Consider the following 23,860-nt stretch of genomic DNA (forward strand, 5'->3'; position numbering starts at 1 on the left):
ACGGAAAAGTACCGAACACCAACGTACACAAAACGGTCATTTTATGTCATGCTTTATATATATTTTAAAGTATCATAATTTTATTTGCTTTGTTTTTAATGCATATGCTTGTTTGTTTCTTTATCATGTTTGTGGATGTACAGTTACACCAAAAATAATATAAATAAATAAATAAATCTTGGCCGGTCAAACACTTTTATATTTTCTTTCCGATGTAAAAGTAGGGTACATCCTCAGTATCATGTGGCAAAGCTTCAGGTTCCGGCAGGTCAAGGTCTCCGTTCTCAGCTGCTGCCTTGTGGTCAGACTCGTTCCACAACCATGCATCGGATGCAGCACCACGGCCTCCAATGTCAGCCCAGGCGAACTTGTAGTCAGAATCCAACAGAGCTAGCAGGACAACGGAGAAGTACTTCTTGTAGTTAAAATACATAGACCCGGATCATGGAAGACATTAGCAGGCAATTTGTTTGCCATCAATAGCACCAAGCATATGGGGGAAATTCCAGCTGTCCCTGAAGCCGTCAGCTATTTGCGTCCAATCGGCAGCTGTTGTTGGCAACAGCATCACCTCGTCAGAATACTCATCTATGACTGCTCTACAAACCTGACGTGTAAAAGATAACAGTATGATAAGCTAGCTTGGATTATAAGTGTATGACACAGTAGATAATCCATGACTTTTAGCGAGTGGATGATTAGGTAAAAATATACTACTTGATAAAGGGTGCATATAACTGTGTGCATTTCAAGATGTGCGCACAATACAGTACTTATGGTATTATACAATTTAGGAGGTTAAGTGTTGTAGTGCGCGCACTCATCTATTTGCCTTTTATCCTTTACCAATAACTAAACACAATGCAATTCATATAAAATGATGATAGAAGTAGACATTAAAATATATAAATATATTAAAATGACTAACAGAAGCCTTTTAAAATTAATTTTAGCACTATAGCAAATTTAGCGGTACTTACTTCTGGCACAATAAGAGAAATAGTGTTGTGGGGTACCCTCCAGCCGAATCGCATATCACGGTACTTTGAACCAGATACAAGATGCGGCAGCGCAATTGTTACTTCATACCTGGTTAAATTGCAAGTCTGTAGTTGTTGCGCTGTTTCGTTATCCTTGGGCCCACTCGTGCGAGAATCTCATCGAACATCTCGGGCGGCATTCTCTTGTTTTAGTTCGACCATAAGTTGGTCCAAACTGACGCCTCCGCTCAGGACTTAGCCAAGCCCTGATCCACCATCTGCGCTGCCTCCATCTCCTTGCTCTCTTTTGAGCAAGACGATACATGGCAAGATTAGCATCCAAAAGGCCAATCTGGGCCTGCGCTCTTATTGAATGCGAGCATGACACTCTGTTGCACATGTCCTACTCACAAGGCATACCAAAATGAAATGATACTTGGACCCACTGGTTAATTATTGTTAAATGTATGTCAACAATTTTGTTCCGCCACACTTCTAGCACTTTTGTACTCGTTAGCTGTCCGTTATCATCTGTTGAACATGGGTTAGGACCAGGACAACCGGACAATAACGGATATAAAACGGATACGTACAGAAGGTGTAACGCACGAGTTCCGAACAAACCGTAAACTAACGTATGAAGACCGCACATCAAACGGAGATCTCTGTCCGTTTTATCCGGTGGAAAATTTTGAACAAGCTCAAAACTTCCCAACGGACAGAACGGATGTCACCTGACATCGCCGAACAAGGAGCGGATTCACCGGATATGTAACGGACATTATACGGATAAGAACGCACACAAACGGATAAAATGATTTTATGTCCGTTTCTCGTTGGTAACCTCGGTGTGACCAGGCCTTTAAGAATACTATATTCATGGCACTTCCACTTCATTTTTTAAATCTAAACATAAATTAACAAAATATCATTTTCAAATGTTTGCAAAAATAAGAAGTTATGGCCCCCTTCCTGTCTCAAGGTAGACTGTATGGAGATCATATCCTGGACCTCTCAGTCTAAAGGTAGACACCATAGAGATCATACCCTTGACCTCTCAGTCTAAAGGTAGACACCATAGAGATCATAACCTTGACCTCTCAGTCTAAAGGTAGACACCATAGAGATCATAACCTTGACCTCTTAGTCTAAAGGTAGACACCATAGAGATCATACCCTTGACCTCTCAGTCTAAAGGTAGACACCATAGAGATCATACCCTTGACCTCTCAGTCTAAAGGTAGACACCATAGAGATCATACCATTGACATCTCAGTCTAAAGGTAGGCACCATAGAGATCATAACCTTGACCTCTTAGTCTAAAGGTAGACACCATAGAGATCATACCCTTGACCTCTCAGTCTAAAGGTAGACACCATAGAGATCATAACCTTGACCTCTAAGTCTAAAGGTAGACACCATAGAGATCATACCCTTGACCTCTCAGTCTAAAGGTAGACACCATAGAGATCATAACCTTGACCTCTTTGTCTAAAGGTAGACACCATAGAGATCATACCATTGACCTCTCAGTCTAAAGGTAGACACCATAGAGATCATACCATTGACCTCTCAGTCTAAAGGTAGACACCATAGAGATCATACCATTGACCTCTCAGTCTATAGGTAGACACCATAGAGATCATACCATTGACCTCTCAGTCTAAAGGTAGACACCATAGAGATCATAACCTTGACCTCTCAGTCTAAAGGTCGACACGATAGCGATCATAACCTTGACCTCTCAGTCTAAAGGTAAACACCATAGAGATCATAACCTTGACCTCTTAGTCTAAAGGTCGACACGATAGAGATCATAACCTTGACCTCTCAGTCTAAAGGTAGACACCATACAGATCATAACCTTGACCTCTCAGTCTAAAGGTCGACACGATAGCGATCATAACCTTGACCTCTCAGTCTAAAGGTTGACACCATAGAGATCATACCCTTGACCTCTTAGTCTAAAGGTAGACACCATAGAGATCATACCATTGACCTCTCAGTCTAAAGGTAGACACCATAGAGATCATACCATTGACCTCTCAGTCTAAAGGTAGACACCATAGAGATCATACCATTGACCTCTAAGTCTAAAGGTAGACACCATAGAGATCATACCATTGACCTCTTAGTCTAAAGGTAGGCACCATAGAGATCATACCCTTGACCTCTTAGTCTAAAGGTAGACACCATAGAGATCATACCCTTGACCTCTCAGTCTAAAGGTAGACACCATAGAGATCATACCATTGACATCTCAGTCTAAAGGTAGACACCATAGAGATCATACCATTGACATCTCAGTCTAAAGGTAGACACCATAGAGATCATACCATTGACATCTCAGTCTAAAGGTAGACACCATAGAGATCATACCCTTGGCCTCTCAGTATAAAGGCAGACACCATAGAGATCATACCATTGACCTCTCAGTCTAAAGGTAGACACCATAGAGATCATACCATTGACATCTCAGTCTAAAGGTAGACACCATAGAGATCATACCATTGACATCTCAGTCTAAAGGTAGACACCATAGAGATCATACCCTCTGCCTCTCAGTATAAAGGCAGACACCATAGAGATCATACCATTGACCTCTCAGTCTAAAGGTAGACACCATAGAGATCATACCATTGACCTCTCAGTCTAAAGGTTGACACCATAGAGATCATACCCTTGACCTCTTAGTCTAAAGGTAGACACCATGGCGATCATACCATTGACCTCTCAGTCTAAAGGCTAAAGGTTGACATCCAAGAGATAATACCCTTGACCTCTCAGTCTAAAGGCAGGCATAAAAGAGATCATACATTTGACCTCTCAGTCTAAAGGTTGACACTGTAGATCCAACCCTGGACCTCCATTAGTCTCAAGGTACACACTATAATGATCCAATACATAATTGAAATCTATTAAGAAAAAGAAAGGTCATGCAGTGCACCAGCATTAAGGACATTTACAGCAGATGTGTACTCAGTTGTTGGTATAATTTACATGCAAATTGAAAAGACAATAAATAGTTGATTCAAAAGGCTACTTTTATTGGGATTATTACTACCAAATGCATTTCTGGGCCTGTATCCATTAAGTTTTAAAGTAGCAAAACAAATTCCCAATGCTATATAATTTCAGAAGACAGTCACTGTGTCATAAAGCTAAAAGAAAACAAATAAATATTTAATATTTATTCACCAATATAACAAATTTTGCAGTGTGATTTTAACTGTATATTTAAGAAAAAAATGTGATGATTTCAAAGAAATTATAGAAATTTAATATGAAACAATTGATATGAAATGATATATAACTGCATTTAAAGAAAAAGTACACTATCTATTTAAAATGCGATCATTACATAAAGTTTTTTAGTAAATGGCTGAAAAAGAAAAGTTACAGTTAATTTAACATTTCCCACAATATCATTTACATGCATTTAATAAGAGAGCTTTCTGTTTTGAAGCTGACGACTGAACCGTGATTTATGTGAAAGATATTGATAATAAATTTACCACTCCACTGCATCATCAGAAACAAAATATCACAAAGTTAGTTTCCATTTCATTATAAGGTAAACTTTTAAATAGTAAGACAGATAATGTTATATTTTTTTCTAAAATAATTTGCCTACATCTTTTTATTAAAGTTTGTTTCTATAAAAAAAACTACATTTTCAAAAGATTGCTTTTCAAAACAAGGGCTGTTTGTAAAACATGCATGCCCCCATATGGGCTGTCAGTTGTAGTGGAATCCATTGTGTGAATACGTTTTTTGTCACTGTGACCTTGACCTTTGACCTAGTGACCTGAAAATCAATAGGGGTCATCTGCCAGTCATGATCAATGTACCTATGAAGTTTCATGATCCTAGGCGTAAGCATTCTTGAGTTATCATCTGGAACTTATTTTACTGTTTCGAGTCACTGTGACCTTGACCTTTGACCTAGTGACCTGAAAATCAATAGGGGTTATCTGCCAGTCATGATAATTGTTCCTATGAAGTTTTATGATCCTAGGCGTAAGCATTCTCGAGTTATCATCCGGAAACCGTTTTACTGTTTCGAGTCACTGTGACCTTGACCTTTGACCTAGTGACCTGAAAATCAATAGGGGTCATCTGCCAGTCAGGATCAATGTAACCATGAAGTTTCATGAGCCTAGGCATAAGCATTCTTGAGTTATCATCCAGAAACCATTTTACTATTTCAAGTCACTGTGACCTTGACCTTCAACCTAGTGACCTGAAAATCAATAGGGGTCATCTGCCAGTCATGATCACCTATGAAGTTTCATGATCCTAGGCCTAAGCATTCTTGAGGTATCATCCGGAAACCATCTGTTGGACGGACCTATGCACCGACTGACGGACCGACATGAGTAAAACAATATACCCCCTCTTCTTCGAAGGGGGGCATACCGTATTTTACCATGCATAGCGCGCAGTTTTTTACCTTCAAATTTCAAAATAAAAATTCAGTGCGCGTAATACATTGACACAACGCTTTCCTGGTTGCTAAATTGCAAAAAATCCATTTCATAATGGTAAATCTTCACAATTGCCGCCATTTTTTTTTATTGAAGAAAACTACACCCTATAATGTTATAGACTGAAGGGGCCGTTGTCGAAACAACAAATAGCGGGAAAGGTTAGGAATGAACGGGGTAGTAACAGTTTTGACAAAAATTAAAAGAGGAAATAAATGTCTTTGTTGGTGTTTTCACACTTCTTCATTGATTGTTCATTAAAAAAAATCGAGGTATATCGATGCCCGTGCGTCGCGGTAGTGTTTGTTAAAGTTTTTGTTGTCATGAAAACTTGTTGATTTACAACGCAAAACGTCTTATTTGAACTGAGGCTAATTATTTCAATCATATTTCTCAACTTCGCTTTTGCTTTATTTTGATAATTTAATCCAAAGTTTAATGTTAGCAATTCCGAAAATTTGCACTCTATGTGAATTGACAGTTTGACGTCATCAAAGGAAAGCCGCTTCCTGTCTGAAGCAATAAAGCGACAAGTTTCTCGCCGACAAAATTGGCTTCCTTTGTCTAGCAATCAACATGCCGAACCAATCGTGTTTTTGTTCCTCAATGGCAATCGTCCAATTAAATAATAGCACGTGCAAAGCTCCGCCTTCGAACCTTTTGCAGAGAACGGAGGTGGAGTTCAACGGTTAATGGAGCAAGTGTTTTACGTAAGTTGAGTTCCGATTTGCCGAAATGACTCGGCCATAAGCATTGAAACGACGAATACATTTATCAATGATTTTCCGATCTCTGCATTAATATGCTACTGTGCGGGTATACTACGTAGGTTACAAACCAACAATAGAGATATAGACTAGTTTTATTTTCTTTCAATAGAGACAAACAAATGATATTTGTCAAATGGCTTTACGCCGATAACACCAACTGTATGGAATTGAGCGTTCGGGTGTATTGTTTGTCTCACTATAAATACTTATTAACTAGACACAGTGAAGGCGCGAAATACTGGGTCAAACTGGAATTAATGGGGAGCATCTCTTAATGGGGAAATATTAAAGGCGATGAAAAATAAAATGGGATCCACGGACGATTTGTGTAAAATTGGACATTGCAATGTTGCGGATCTGCAGAAGAAGATGTCATACGATGTTGTGAGCGGCAGGTAATGAAAATGTTACACTGTTAAAATGTGAGGAATAGGTAATAGTGGTTCGAATTTAATGCGCAGGGGTCTTGAAAAAACACGTGCAGTGGGCGGCAATAAGGACATATCAGTGTTCTCGAGAGAATAATCTTAAAAATTGTCGAAAATATAGTGCTATGCAACCAACCCTCCTGATCGTATAAACACTCCCTACTTTAAAACAAAAAAATAAGCCCCCGAAAAACTCAGATTAAATGATTGCGCAATATAAGAATGGCGGCCATTTTCGGCCAAATTTTCAGGTGTTTGGTCTTGAATTTTTTTTTTTCCTCCATTTTGGCTTTAAAAAATCGCATGCGCGTTATACATGGGAGCGCGCTATACATGGTAAAATACGGTAATAATTGTATAGTGACAAGAAAAACACAACCAGAACTTTACTTTAAAAGATGCAGAGGACAATCCATTCCACTTTTAATCATTTATCTTGCATGGCACTAAGATGTTACCAGCAAACAAAAGTGTGTTAGACATATACTACATACTGAAAGACAGACAATATTCAAAACAGGAATATATCCCCTACACTGAAAATAAAGCCTCCTAAATTATACAAATTCTGCAAAATCACCTTAACACACAAAGTACTGTATCACATACAATGTATACAGTAGCAATTAGCATTTATATGTAACTCATGCTTCACTTCAGCTATAGATTTCAGAACAAATAATTAAAATTGAAATAATGATAACTCATTTATTTCTGTATGTTCATATTTCTGCATTCAATGTTTAGTCAAGGCTTTCCTTTAGGTCCAAGAAATCAACCAGTTATATAAGCCACGTTCTTGGAACTCAGGGCTTTATGCATGCAGCAAGTGTTGTCCCAGATAAGCATGTGCAGTTGGCACAGGCTAATCAATGACTATACTTTTAACTTTTATTGAATTTTTCATTAAAGGAGGTCTTTTCAAAATGAAAATCGAGTGTAGGCGGAAAGTGTAGTCCCTGATTCACCAGTGCAGACTGCACACGCAAATCAGGGATGACTCTTTACACACATGCATAAGGCCCCCCCCCCAAAAAGAGGCTCATATTGACTGCATATGACTGAATCAGCAGCTATTGTTTGCAGTTCATGCGCCACCTAGCCAGTTGAAGACCCAATACCTGCTGCAAACTTTCAAGTATGGTCTAATACACACAAAAAAATTCTATTGAGTGATTGATTTTCTTTTAGTAAACACATAAAAAGTGTTGTCTTAATAGAAATTGTAACGTGCTGTCTAGATACTGTAAATGACATGTATAACGAAGTTGCTGTAGGCAATACTTTTATAGATATCTCTTCAAACGAGTTGTAAATGTAAAATCTGAGTGACTATGCCGACAACTAAGTAGTAAAACATTGATGGGGGTAGTCAGGCCTAGGTGACATTTACTATGAACCCATCTGTATATTAATTCCACAAGTTATTGGTTTCATGTGAAAAATCAGTAATTTCTAAAATATGCAAAAATATTGAAGAAGCTTTTGTTATAAGAAATACAATCAATAAAAACAACAAGAGGGCCAAGATGGCCCTAGTTCGCTAACCTGAGAGGAGTTGGTTCATTCAATCTTTACCAAACATCAAACTTGACCTAGAAATTGTCCAGACAAACATCCTGGTCAAGTTTCATCATTATTGAGCCAAAACTCTGGCGTATGGAGTGTTTACAAGGTTTTTTAAGAATTGACCAGTGACCTTTATTTCGACCCCTCATGACCAAACATCAAACTTTGCTTACAAAAATAAATATTATGACCAAGATTCATAAAATCTGATACAAAATTGTGACCTCTAGAGTTTTTCAAGGATTTTGTATAATATAATGAAAATTTTGACAATCTAAGGGCAATAATTTTGTCATTATTGTGAGTTTGCTCATTATCAAACTTGACTGAAATCTTGTGGCAATATAGCTTCTCAGCAACTTTGATAAAGAATGCTTGAGAAATGTGAATGCTAGAGTGTTTACAAACCAAATGTGGATGGACGGACGGACGGCTGACAAAGACCAACCCTAAAACCTCCGAGATATCAATAAAACCAATGTCTTGACTAAGTTTCATGATGATTAAGCAAAAAATATGACTTCTAGGGTGTTCACAAGGTTTCTCTATAGTCATATAAGGCAAACTGCCCCCCCCCCCCCCTGGCGGCCATGTTTTTTGACTGATCCCGACCATTTTCAAACTCATCTGAGATATAATTCATAAATAAAACCTATCTTTTCACCAAGTTTCATGATGATTGGGCAAAAAATGCCCCACCCACTGGCGGACATGTTTTTTCACTGATCTGGACCATTTTCGAACTTGTCCAAGATATCAATAAAACCAATGTTTTGACCAAGTTTCATGATAATTGGGCAAACATTTTGACTTCTAGAGTGTTTACAAGGTTTCTCTATATCCAAATAAGGAAAACTGCCCTACCCACTGCAGGCGGCCATGTTTTTCAACGGACCAGAATCACTTTTTAACTCAACCAACATATCATAATAAGACAAACATTTTGACAAAGTTACATGAAGATTGGACATGAAATGTGACTTCTACAGTGTTTACAAGGTTTTTCTTTTTTTTGCCCTAGTGACCTAGTTTTTGACCCAGCATGACCCAGTTTCAAACTTGATCGAGATATCATTTGGACAAATCTTCTGACCAAGTTTCATGAAGATCACACAAGAAATGTGGCCTCTAGAGTGTTTACAACCAAATGTGGACGGACAAACAACGGACGGACAGACGTACAACGGACAAAGAACAATCCCAAAAGCTAACCTGAGCAATCAGGTGTGCTAACAAAAAAACACAACAAAAATACAAATAATAAATAATACTGTTTAACAAAATTCATTACCGACTCGAGTCGTTAGTGTTCTTTCCATCAGTTGTGTTAAATTGTTTTACATATTTTTACATATTTATGTGAAAGAAATTAATGTGTATAGTTAAGTATGAAGACGATGTACTAGTGTAATTTAGTCTGAATTAACTGTCTGTCTGTCCTAAACAGGTCCTAGGCAGTGTACTCTTAATAATTAACAGTGTTAGTGACACCATGTAAAGGTGACATATATTAATTATAACAATTAGCGATGTATTAAATAGACTGACAGTTGACTCCAGGATTTTGAAAGCAGGTACACATACTGTCATAAGGAGCATTACAAACCAGTGGTCTATTAATTATGGTTGCTTCTTTTGAAATCTTGTCTTTAAATTGCTTCCAATTATTAAGCTACTCTACACATGTATCAGCACATTATATACCACAGTTAATTTCCAACTCAAAAAAGTAAAGGCCAGATATTTAGTCTAAAATATTCAATTAATAATTATTAACTTCATTTAATACTTGATTTCAAATTGCTCATGTCCACAAAAACAGTTAATATATTTCAAAAACTGAGTGTGTATGTTTTAAAATAAATAGTGAATGTTCATGCACATGGTGCTTTAAATGACCTGCTTAATGTGAAAACGGGCATACGCACCGTCTGGTCAGTAGCTATGCTGTCCACTTATGAGACCATGAATCTTCGCCATTACTTAATAATGAAAAGGGTAGCTCATTACCAGACTGTGTACCTGGAAAGACTTATCTGCATCTATGCTTGCAGCATATAGCATTAGATCCATTTTAAAATGAAGCGGCTAAAATAGCCATCTTAATCTGTTTTGACATCTGGTAGTGATTCCACCTTGGAGAAAGCAGAGGCAAGACAGCCTCAAGACAATTATCAGAGACTCAAATCTTAGCAAACCGAATACCACCCAAGCAAGGAGTGATTACTATATAATACTACAACAAAAGCATAATACGAAGTAACATGTAGTGATAACACATATCTTATTTTCTATACAAATATTAAATATCTGTCATGCACAAAGCACTTATTAATTTATATGCGTTAATTGTTTTTCATGGTTGTTGCCTATAGCAATGTAGTTTTATATATTTCTTGGTTATTCAGAGTAAGCCAATCTTTATACATAAATCTTAAAAACCATAGGTGGAAGCTGTGAGTCTTCCATGTTTAACTTAGTAATTTTCTATAAGAAATCGTTAACTTATTAAAAATTGGGGCAGCGGCAGGGACTCCTCCAGCTCACCGTTCTGATGGATAGGCGACAAACAATTTGAATTTAAAGGTCAAAATAAAGCCAGGTTTTGCCCTTAGGAAGGCAATCGTCACAATCAAATAAGATGTCATGATACAATCTACTTTTAGCTAATTTGATTTTTTTTCAATTCAAATAAGACCAAGACAACCTGTCACTGACTGATATAGTGATTTAGGTGGTTTGGAATTAAAGCATAAACTGAGTCAAGTATGCAAGGGTTAAAGAAAATGGTGATTTCTACTTATTATAATAACCAAACAAGAGTTCCGCGGTCGGAGATGACCGCATTGAAGCCGGATTTTTTATTTAAATGACAGGAAAGTACCTTTCGTGTTTTTGTCAATGCAATACTTAAATTACTGAAATATTGTTCAAAGGTCAAAATGAAATGTAAGTACTTTTCAAGGCATGAGCAAACCTTGTGTTATGTTTTGAATGCATGCATATACATGAACAACAATAACATTTAAGGTCACAAATATGAACTTGAATTGACAATTAGGAAAGTTTGATCTCAATTTTTTTATTAGCAAATTAGTAAGATATTGTTTGAAGTTTCCATCAATTTCATTATCAAATGTAAGAAAATAAACTTAGATGAAATAATACTATTTATTGTTTTGCTTTCACATACCTACACAGAAATCAAATGAATGACATTGAAATGAGCAGTGGTGATCTTCTAGTACTGGCCAACCTTTATGTCAAGTTTGAAGACTCTAGGTACAAGCATACCAAAGTTATAACATGAAATAAGAACTTTAACATTTTTACCTACCAAAGTTATAAGAACTTTAACATTTTTACATTCAAGGTCACAGTGACCTTGACCTTAGAATGAATGACCTTGAAATGACCAGTGGTCATCTAAGTGTGCTTGCAAACCTTCATGTCAAGTTTGAAGACTCTATGTCCAAGCATACCAAAGTTATAACAATTTTAACATTTTAACATTTAAGGTCACAGTGACCTTGACCTTCAAATGAATGACATTGAAATGACCAGTGGTCATCTTCTAGTACTGGCCAATCTTTATTTCAAGTTTGAAGACTCTAGGTACAAGCATACCAAAGTTATAACATGAAATAAGAACTTTAACATTTTTACATTCAAGGTCACAGTGACCTTGACCTTCAAATGAATGACCTTGAAATGTCCAGTGGTTACTTACTAGTTCTGGCCAACCTTCATGTCAAGTTTCAAGACTCTAGGTCCAAGCATACCAAAGTTATAACAACTTTAACATTTTTACATTCAAGGTCACAGTGACCTTGACCTTCAAATGAATGACCTTGAAATGTCCAGTGGTTACTTACTAGTTCTGGCCAACCTTCATGTCAAGTTTCAAGACTCTAGGTCCAAGCATACCAAAGTTATAACAACTTTAACATTTTTATATTGAAGGTCACAGTGACCTTCACCTTCAAATGAATGACCTTGAAATGACCAGTGGTCATCTGTTAATCCTGGCCAACCTTCATGTCAAGTTTGAAGACTCTAGGTCCAAGCATACCAAAGTTATACCATGAAATAAGAACTTTAACATTTTTACATTCAAGGTCACAGTGACCTTGACCTTCAAATGAATGACCTTGAAATGACCAGTGGTTACTAACTAGTTATGGCCAACCTTCATGTCAAGTTTCAAGACTCTAGGTCCAAGCATACCAAAGTTATAAGAACTTTAACATTTTTTATATTGAAGGTCACAGTGACCTTGACCTTCAAATGAATGACCTTGAAATGACCAGTGGTCATCTGTTAATCCTGGCCAACCTTCATGTCAAGTTTGAAGACTCTAGGTCCAAGCATACCAAAGTTATACCATGAAATAAGAACTTTAACATTTTCGAGCACGCCGCCACCCCGCCCGCCCGCCCGCCCGCCCGCCCGCCCCCCCGCCCGCCCGACAACATCAATCTATAAGCCGAGATTTTTTCGAAAAAAATCCGGCTAAAAATAGCCCAAAATACATGTATCAGAAATATATTGTGATCATAACAGGAAATTAAACACTAGCAAATATGGCTGCTATAATTTGTTTCATTAACATGTTTTCTTAAACATTATAAACTATTATGCTCCACTGCTACTGTGAGTTTTTTTCTGTCAATAAATAAACCATAAGACAATTTGAGAAGGGGCTTAAGTGCCTTTTGAAAAACTCTCTGGACAAGAAAATCAATGTACACATACAAAGAGGCTGGGGGGGAGGGGGCAAACCAATTCTTGCTGAAGTCTTGCTGGATTATAAGCTATCACAATCTTAAAACATTTTACATGAACAAATTAGTATAACCAAAATTACCTTGATTGGGATCTAGGGTGGGGTGACTCCACCAAATATATCCACATGGTCGGTGGTTTAACTTGCTTCTACAGTTCCATATTGGTATTAATGCAGATTTACAACATATTCAGCAGTGGCACGCACAGTTCCAAAATCCTCGCTTTTAGGTTCTAGATGTTTATTATAAATTAATGACTATGTCAGGGATTAATCAATTTGTTTGTTTTCCTTTCATTTAAATGTATCATTTGTCATAGATTTGTCTTCAACCAATATATGAACAGCACAAATTAAAAAGTACAAGTAATATGTCAGTTTAAGTAGAAGTCTCTCAAATGCGTAATAATTTTTTTTTAAATCCAATGTTCGCAATATTTTAGTAAGTCTATTCTTCATATTCACACTTGTTCACAACAGTCAATATCCAATAAACAAAGTCCAGTGGATTACGAATCCTTAATTTATTCCGTGCAAATCAAATTCAGAAGTTAATAACCCTAGCATCAAAAAGAAACCACGGCAGTTAATATTGTCATGCAAAGCACTGCCTGATAATGCAAACATGATCAAAGTTTCCGTCAACAATTCATTATTTCTGATAACAAGAGTGGGGGCAGTGAAATTAAGAGACAATGTCCGAAAAATGCCCTGTCTATAAAACTTATGAACTGTGATATATACAATTTTTTTGTTCTGAATTAGCAAAGAAAACTGTGATGGCATATTAAATGTATCCTCATCTGACTTCCTAGATTTACAAAAAAATCTAAAAACACATTGTTTGTGTCAATACCTAATTGCGAATCTATGTTAAGTATTACATTTGATTGTATGCAAACACAGTATTCCACAACTCCATTAAGATCCAATATCAATCAATGCCGCAATGTTGATACATTTATCCAAACAGCTTTGTCATAAAAAAGGCAAAAAAACAAAAAACTATTAAAATAAATAGCTAAAGAAGCTGATTCAAATCAAAACCTACAAACTCAGTCTGTCTATACAAATTTAAATTTGCTCAATGCCCCCACTGATTACATTTACCGATTTTGCGGCAAAAGGTAATTTGATAAACGAAAGACATCATATTTAGTAGAGCTTAAATAAGCTTCAACCAACTAATTTGCACAAATTGATTGAAATCTACCCCAAACATCAAGTTTTATAACAATGCAGGATTTTGAAGGTAGAAAAGCAATGTCTCGACTGAAATAACAGTTGTGTTGAATTATTGTACTACTCAGACAATTTTAGGTTAAATCAATGTATTATGCAGAGCTAAAGATTTGAGAACTTGATTGGCAGAGCAAAGAATTTTTATTAGCAAACCTACAGAAAATGTAAAACTATTATAAGTAATTATTTTCTATAACAGTTATATTAAATAAATATTTAAAAAACAACAATAATATGTAATATACATTTCACATCTAATAAATCAACAAGTGGTAGAACATTGAAAAATTAAAACAATATTTCTTTAAATAAACAACAAACATTTGATAAACACACTATGAATTATATTCATGTTATCCTTGCATTGTAATACAATCATTTCTCATATCCAAATATTCAGAATACTTGAAATGTCACATCTCTTAAGTTATCTTCAATAGTTATCCTTGTTTAAATATTACACTCGCCACATATCACAGATGCCATGTAAATAGATAATTAATACTGGTCAATCCTTGAATGGAAAACAAATAAACTATTATTTTGGACATTTATTGTCCCCAGGTCACGTGTTTCTGCCCCCGTTCCAACACCTTTTTGTCACTTAAGGCAGGGGTAGTACTTATGGGGCGTACTGTTCATTGTCAAGCAAAAAAGTCATTGACAGATTTATGACCCATTTATTATTGACTGTTTAAGAAATATTGAAATAAACATCAACACTGCAGTGCACATCAAAAATCAATATTGCCAATCAAATTTGGAAATGTCACATTCTCTGGGTTAATATCCGAACATACAAAAACTGGCCACTTCTTACTTATGGTCAAATAAAATCAACAAATAAACCGCTTTGACCGCAATGTAACACAAAACTTTTCAATCTCCAATTGAGCGATAATTGTATTGCTGTTGACACTCCAAACTTATTGAAACTTTTCAAATGAGGAAAATCGTAAAGTTTTTACTGGCCAATCCAATAACTTCTCTGTTTGGTCAACTGCCAGTGTGCTCGACATTTCAACAAATTACTGAAAATTGATCTTAAATCGATGGACTTGTCATGCACTGGTAAAGCTGTCAACAAAATTTTATAACAACATCAAGCAAAGAAATGTTTAGGTTGACCTTAAATAAATGTTGACCATTTTAGTGATATACATCTGAACAAACAGAAAAGGAAAATTGCAAATTCTTTGAGTACATAAAAATTAGTTAAACTCACTTTAATGAATTCTTAAATGCTTTTGTAGCTGAATTAATGCATTGTTCATAACCTTTGACATAAACCCACGTAAAAGCCATCTCATTCAAACATGAAATCACCTCCGGCAAATTTTAAGTACAGCTTTTTTATTTTAAGACTACATTTCTTTCCATTAATTTATTATTTTTTATAGGCAGTTTAAAGCCTTAGATTCAATAAATGCCTTAAACACTAGCTGTACTTTTAAAGAGGGGCTATTCTTGGAAATTAAGTCAAAATAATTATTACTTCATGTTTGTTTGCCAATAACTTCACAATTGATCAAATTACTTTGAAACAATCTTAAGAATGCTCAATATGTGTTTAGGATAGACAGTTGTTCCTTATGTTTAAATCTTAATACACACATATACTAAGACACAACAAACAAAAAAGACAATAAGAAGTTTTTTATTACACATAATGTTGGTTGTGTCCATATCACTTTTAGGCCATAGCTGCTTGCAGCTTGGTCACGGCCCGGGCATCAGTTAATCTTGGGTTTAAATATACTTAAGAAAAATCAAAAATTGAAGCTAAACACTGTATCGGAGGTTCACACTTCTTTGTAACCAATTACAGTAGGAAAATTTAAAATCAGTACAAAGGTAATATTATAAGTTACTTGGCCTCTTAGACTGCCTCAGCACACAGGTGGTTAGCGTGTTGCTATGATATTAATTAGTGAAAACATCATTTTGAATGATAAATAATCATATTATAACAAAAAATTAAATTTTATGAAGACAAAAAATTCACTATCAAATATATATATAACAAGGTATGCAACTCAAAATCACCCCAAAACGGGGTGCATCGCTTTGAACAGCCATATCTTCATCAATTGTGCAGCTATTTTCATGATCTCGGTCTTATTTAACGCAGAAATGAATTTCCTTTCCTTTCACTAATTAATATCATAGCCACAAGCTAACCACCTGTGCCTCAGCATGTAACCATGGTTAACAGTCAAAAGACACATAGGTTCACATTGGCAAACTGTGAGTGATAAAGCATTGCGGATCACAGACCTAAAGAACTTGTAAGGAATGTTTTTAAATTGTTGTTAAGGATGCTGTTTGTTTTTGGAAAGTCAACCATAAAAAAAAGTGTAACAAAATATGAGGTGTGTCACATGAAAGCAGTAGATAATGCATGTGCATGTAGAGTCTTCTTTGATCACCATGTTCCAGCAATAAAAAACAACAGTGTATACAGTATTGAATTATTGGAACAAGTATTTTTGAAACACAAAATACCATTAAAGTTTAGCCCCCCCCCCCTCCTTATTAGACTGTGCTGTCTACGATGTAAGGTCTACACATAAAAAACAGGACGACCAAGGTCTTATACCACTGAGGAGTTGAACCCCACAATTAAAACAGCCAGTTATTAGACAAGAGGGCCAAGATGGCCCTAGTTCGCTCACCTGAGAGGAGTCGGTTCAATCAATCTTTACCAAATGTCAAACTTGACCTAGATATTGTCCAGACAAACATCCTGGTCAAGTTTCATCATTATTTCATCTGCGAGTCATGATCAATGTACCTATGAAGTTTCATGATCCTAGGCGTAAGCATTCTTGTGTTATCATCCGGAAACCATTTTTTTTAAGTTGAGTCACCGTGACCTTGACAGCCATTGTGTGAATACGTTTTTTGGCACTGTGACCTTGACCTTTGACCTAGTGACCTGATAATCAATAGGGGTCATCTGCGAGTCATGATCAATATACCTATGAAGTTTCATGAACCTAGGCATAAGCGTTCTTGAATTATCATCCAGAAACCATTTTACTATTTCAGGTCACCGTGACCTTGACCTTTGACCTAGTGACCTGAAAATCAATAGGGGTCATCTGCGAGTCATGATCAATGTACCTATGAAGTTTCATGATCCTAGGCATAAGTGTTCTTGAGTTATCATCTGGAAACCATTTTACTATTTCGGGTCACCGTGGCCTTGACCTTTGACCTAGTGACCTGAAAATCAATAGGGGTCCTCTGCGAGTCATGATCAATGTACCTATGAAGTTTCATGATCCTAGGCCTAAGCGTTCTTGAGTTATCATCCGGAAACCATTTTACTATTTCGGGTCATTGTGACCTTGACCTTTGACCTAGTGACCTGAAAATCAATAGGGGCTATCTGCGAGTCATGATCAATGTATCTATGAAGTTTCATGATCCTAGGCATAAGCGTTCTTGAGTTATCATCCAGAAACCATTTTACTGCTTTTGGTCACTGTGACCTTGACCTTTGACCTAGTGACCTGAAAATCAATAGGGGTCATCTGCGAGTCATGATCAATGTATCTATGAAGTCTCATGATCCTTGGCATAAGCGCTCTTATCATCCGGAAACCATCTGGTGGACGGACCGACATGAGCAAAACAATATTCCCCCTCTTCTTCGAAAGGGGGGGGGGGGGGCATAATGAGAAAACTGCCCCTCTCCCAGCAGCCATGTTATTCAACTGACCGGAACCATTTTTGAACTCAACTCTCGTATCAAGGAAACAAATGTTCTGAGCAAATTTCATGAAAATTGGACCAAAAATGTGACTTCTACTGTGTTCACATGTTTTCACTATATACATATAGAGAAAAATGCCCCGCCCACTGGCAGCCATGTTTTTTCACCGATCCCGACCATTTCATGATGATTGGGCGAAAATTGTGACTTCTAGAGTGTTTACAAGGTTTCTCTATAGCCAAATAGGGAAAACTGCCACTATATACATATTGAGAAAAATGCCCCGCCCACTGGTGGCCATGTTTTTTCACCAATCTGGACCATTTTAGAACTCATCCGAGACATCAATTGAACCAATGTTTTGACCAACTTTCATGATGATTGGGCAAAAATTGTGACTTCTAGAGTGTTAACAAGGTTTCTCTAAATCCAAATAAGGAAAACTGCCCGCAGCCCACTGGCGGCCATGTTTTTCAACTGATCGGAACCACTTTTGAACTCAACCAAGATATCATTAAGACAAACATTTTGACAAAGTTACATGAAGATTGGGCATGAAATGTGACTTCTACAGTGTTTACAAGGTTTTTCTTTTTTTTGACCTAGTGACCTAGTTTTTGACCCGGCACAACCCAGTTTCGAACTCGGCCGAGATTTCATTGGCACAAAGCTTCTGACCAAGTTTCATGAAGATGGGACAAGAAATGTGGCTTATAGAGTGTTTACGAGCAAATGTTAACGGACGGACGGACAGACGGAGGGACATACGACGGAAAAAGACCGGTCACAAAAGCTCACCTGAGTAATCAGGTGATCTAAAAATGCTCATAGTCTCAGTTAGAGAGTGAATGTGTTTTTCTCAAAGAATTTTAAAGACAGTCAAAATAGTGCCAGGGTCCTTCTATTTGTTTTCTGCATAAGCTGCATTCCTACTATGACCCTAGCATTTTCTTATTTTTCATACTACAATCCCTTGGGGTTCACAAACCAATCATCAGCAATATCATAAAAGTGTAATCGATCCTCAGTAATGTCACAGGGACCACATCTCATTTTTGTTGACATGTCTCGTGCAAAACTACTACAACCTTGGTGTTTTCACTCTTTTACTGGTGCATTCAGGCCTGGACGCCATAAAACTGCAGAACCTTGGCAATTACTTTGAACATGTTCAAAGTAGTTATGGTAAAGTAACATTGTGGGTTGTGTAAGGAAGCAGTCTTAACGCATTCTCACTTGACCATACAGTGTCATCAAGGCAATCTTTAAACTGCATCCTGGGTCTCATTACCATTGTAGCAAAAATGCCAGTTCACTGGGACAGAGGTTTTACTCACAATGCATGAACATCTGTTTTTACCCAAAGATATATTAGAAATAAATGTTCAGGTTTAAGACACATTTAAAGCACAATATTACTAGCTATCCACATATTATCAACCATTCACATATATACCGAATTATATATGAACTCCATGCTTATTTTTTTTCAGGTGTACAATATCTGTTTCTGTTGTTTTTTTACACTGAATATTTTTTTTTTTATCCAAACATTTATGCAAGGTACAATAGACCAGACCTGATTATTTTACTGATACACTATTGACATGGAGCCTTGACAAGATCACAAACATAAACCAATTATCTGGGTGATAATCGGACAATGTTCAATTAAGCCAACTCTTTGAGACATCAGTATTGTATGACAGCTTACTAAATGCCATTTGAAGGTTCGGCATGACGCTATTGTATCTGATACAAAATGTTACCCAGCTACCAGGGTCTTGTGCTCAAGCTTTTGTTTGCACTAAGAATTGTTATCAACAGATGGGTATCCAAGCACAGCTGATTGAAAACAGTTAACAGAATAACATAAAAAATACAAGATGGTTAATTTTGCGAAAAAGAAAGACTATGGACATGTTATGATGTTATTTTATCTTATACACGTTTTTATTAAAATTTTGAGACTTAAAAAATCGTTCCTTATCATAATACCAATCTACTATCATGATATTTCATGCCAATCTAAACATGTTACACTATGGTATTTCATGTTTTGTTCAATACACTGCAATGCTGATATATCAAGCTTGATGGGGTCCAAAGATCGCGAGCGCGGTATATCCGGCGCGCGATATAACTCGAGAAATGTCTAACTTAATTGCATTGAGGTTAATTTGTCAAATTTCCCCAATGTTTTCATTTTAAAAACAGTGCTGCTACATATTTGTATAGTAATTATTGCAAACCAATTCTACAATAAACATTTTCATAACTACATACGTATCTGTATTCAGGGTTCTCAATAAGAGCCGGTCGCCGGCCAAATCGACCGTTTGAAATCAGATTTTGGCCGGTTGAAAATCGCTCAGATTTTTTAAAATCGGCAATTGACTTTTCGAAATTTGCATGTCTTTTTGGTAATTTTGTGCCTATTTGCTATAAAGCAAAGACGTCGCTTCATTATCTCACTTAACGCATTACAACAACAACAATGAAAAGGCGCATATTGGAATCGGTCAAAAAGCAGTAAAATATTTTGACGTTCTGTTCATCACATGTTGAGTTAACATTTTACAAAAGTAATAAAGAGCTTTTTCCATTTATCTTTTATCCTGGTTGACCACAAAAATAGCCATAAAATGGCCCAAAATACAGGAAATCAAGTGCTCAATTTTAAAATTTTCAGGGGGAGCATGCCCCTGGACTCCCCTGGAAGGGCTGTTGGTTTCACATTTGGGCCTGACGGATCAAAAGTAATTGAGAACCCTGTGTATTTATCATAAAAACCAAAATGTAAATTATATTTATTATTTTCATGTACAATCACTCGCAAATAAGCTAAAAAGAAGAATTCTTGCTGTAATAAATGTATAAAATATAATTGTGAATAGATTTTAATTTTAACCCTTATAAATAGAAGTGTCCGAACGATTTCTTATTTTTCAGGTAGCCCACTGGGCTACCGATAAAAATATTTGGTAGCCCATAAAATTTACCTAAAAAATGATAAGAGGCCAGTTTTCATCTTTATTTTATTTCTTCATTTACATATACATAATATGTATACATACATATACATATACATAATACAGCAAGTAGTCTGATGTACACAGTCAATATCATAAATTAATGTTACAGTACAGGCACCATGTACTGAAATGTAAATGTACAAAACAAAATCATATACTACATGTAGATATTACATGTATGTGCACATGTATGCGTACTTAAATTCAGACAGTACGTAAAGTCGGAAATGTAAATAAAGCGTTTAGATGATCAATACTATTGACTCATATAGTGTTAATCAATGCAATTGCCCTTTTTAACAACAAATACTGAGTTTCAAAGAAATCAAGAGAGTATTAAATCATTTTTTTACTTGTGTCCGACTGTAAGTACTGTCCGAATTTACGTATTGCATCCGTATGTTACGACACTTGTGTGCAGTAAGGTTACAATACAATAATTGTTTCAGAAATGAAGGAACTGATACAGCATAACGGTAACGATACAGCGTGTTTACATTATATTTTATTAAGAGGAAATGTCAATGCCATATAATTCGAGAGATACCGCGGTACTATAGATGAAATTTACAACGAAACTTTTAATGGAAATTAAATTATCTCAATGTTGTACCCGCTACTAAATTTTTATTACAAATAAATACATCCAGCCAATTTTGGCGTGCTTTTTATCAGGGCAAAGAATTTCATGACCAGTACCGAAATTTAACAACGTATATACCAGTAAACTGCCATTAGTACCTTTGCAATGACCCTTATTGGTTATTTCTTAAGTGTTAAAAACAACCCCAGACATGTGTAAACAATTTACTGTCACTTATCGACTGTTTTTTACTCTTCATTGCGTGCCATAGTTAGCCGCGAAATATAGGGTGCTAATACTAGCTAGAACCAGTATTTTGCTTAAGTTCTCAGATTAAAACATGTTATTTAGTGATCATGCTCATTGAATTTTTGGGAGCCATAGCCAATTTAAGCGCGATATATTGGATAGCGCAATATACTGATCCGCGATATATCGGCGTTGCAGTGTATTGCACCACATTTTTTCAAGGCTTTCAAGGCTTACCATGGTCAGAAAAAACATGAATCAACAAGGTAACCTTGGTAACCATGCTTTCAGTGACCATTGTCAACCATTTTTTGCATGGTTTACTATGGTAAGTTGGCAGATGTGACCTTTATCCTCTTAAGTGTGACCTTGACTTTCGAGGTAGAGAAACAAGTGTTACAGACGACATGTTGTTTTATCAATGCTTGCTTTTTTGACAGGTTATTTGAAAACTAATTAATATATGGCCAGGTTATGGCCAAGACCTAAATTTTTCAGCTTATTCATAGGCAAATTTGAATTTTGATTTTTTTAAATGTGACCTTGACCTTGGAGATAGGGAGAAAATATTGCGAGTGACATGTTTTCTTATGATGGTTTACATCTTTGCAAATTAAAAATAAAATTGAAATCCATATTTATATTGTAATGGCTGAGACAGGAATATTGGGATGGACTGTGTCCAGACAAATGGCCATAACTCCAAATAACATGGTAAGATTTGGCTACAGGTTATTAAACTTGGCTTCCATTTTATGCTTCTTAGCATCTTCAGAAAGTTTGATAATGATCAGATAAAAACTGTGTGTTAGACAGCAGAAACCAATAAGTGTGCACATACTGACAGTGTGTGTTAGACAGCAGAAACCAATAAGTGTGCACATACTGACAGTGTGTGTTAGACAGCAGAAACCAATAAGTGTGCACATACTGACAGTGTGTGTTAGACAGCAGAAACCAATAAGTGTGCACATACTGACAGTGTGTGTTAGACAGCAGAAACCAATAAGTGTGCACATACTGACAGTGTGTGTTAGACAGCAGAAACCAATAAGTGTGCACATCCTGACAGTGTGTGTTAGACAGCAGAAACCAATAAGTGTGCACATACTGACAGATAAACAGAGACTATTATGCCACTTTAAACTAGCATCAAAAGGGGGATAACTTTCGTAATTTTTGTATGTAGCATGCAAAAATAGCACATTCTCAATTTCATATCATGAAGAACAATACCCACAATTTTTATTTTTCATTGAAAAGAGTAAAATCACCTCATGACAAATTTTGGTCTCCTGACATACAGACTGACAGACGTCAATGTAAATTCCAGTATTACGCCCCTTTAGTACATAATAGGGGTATATATACAACAGCATGTTTGTTTTAAATATTGTTTTTCTGCTGTATGTTATGATACCATCTATTGATTAAAATGGGACACAACTCCGCCAGATTCTTTCTGATAATTCTTTACCATTAGACAGCTTGTCTGCACTGTTTTAAGGATGTCAATTATTTTGTAATTAGTTGTTGTGCATTTAAATCAAAAGCAAACACAAACATACTTATGAAAGTTTAAAATACATTTAAATCAAAGACATTGAGGTCTTTCTTACAAGTTATTTAAAGGCGATGTTATCTTGTTTGTCATTAATACAGAGTTAGTGGTCTAAATCAGGCCTCTCATTCTATAAGCATATCATGTACGAGATTTGTTTGTGAAGCCAGTAAGCATGAAAAGCCATATACAACAAATACCATAAGATGAAGGAAATGCCCCTTTGGAGACCAAACAATTATTGTTCCCCCATAATTATCTTTTTGACACAATCTGTTAAAGACTGAACAATAGAAATGCTCGTATTTGGAGTTTTAAAAGAATATTTTGCTGCCTTATGAATGTGGGTGCGAAAGAGTTCATAAAACAATGTCAGAAATAATTAGACTGACACACATGAAATACCTGAAAACTGTCATGTAATTAAAGCAACTCAAGGGGGCAATTT

At 36.1% G+C, this 23,860-nt stretch overlaps 1 protein-coding gene and 1 long non-coding RNA gene across 3 annotated transcripts in view; both read right to left on the reverse strand.

Moving 5' to 3' along the window:
- Positions 1 to 23,860, reverse strand: part of LOC127871514 (uncharacterized) — a 175,309-nt gene that overhangs the window by 99,396 nt on the left and 52,053 nt on the right. The window lies entirely within an intron of this gene.
- Positions 11,298 to 12,645, reverse strand: LOC127871515 (uncharacterized). 2 transcript variants are annotated; one of them, XR_008045442.1, is made up of 2 exons: positions 12,047 to 12,645; positions 11,298 to 11,568 (listed from the first exon to the last, which is right to left on the reverse strand). It is a non-coding gene; the product is annotated as an uncharacterized LOC127871515 (long non-coding RNA). The 2 variants fall into 2 exon arrangements; XR_008045443.1 differs by having other exon boundaries at positions 11,602 to 12,645.

Source organism: Dreissena polymorpha, chromosome 3 (genome assembly GCF_020536995.1).
Source record: "Dreissena polymorpha isolate Duluth1 chromosome 3, UMN_Dpol_1.0, whole genome shotgun sequence".
In the NCBI taxonomy this organism is placed as follows: Eukaryota; Metazoa; Mollusca; class Bivalvia; order Myida; family Dreissenidae; genus Dreissena; species Dreissena polymorpha.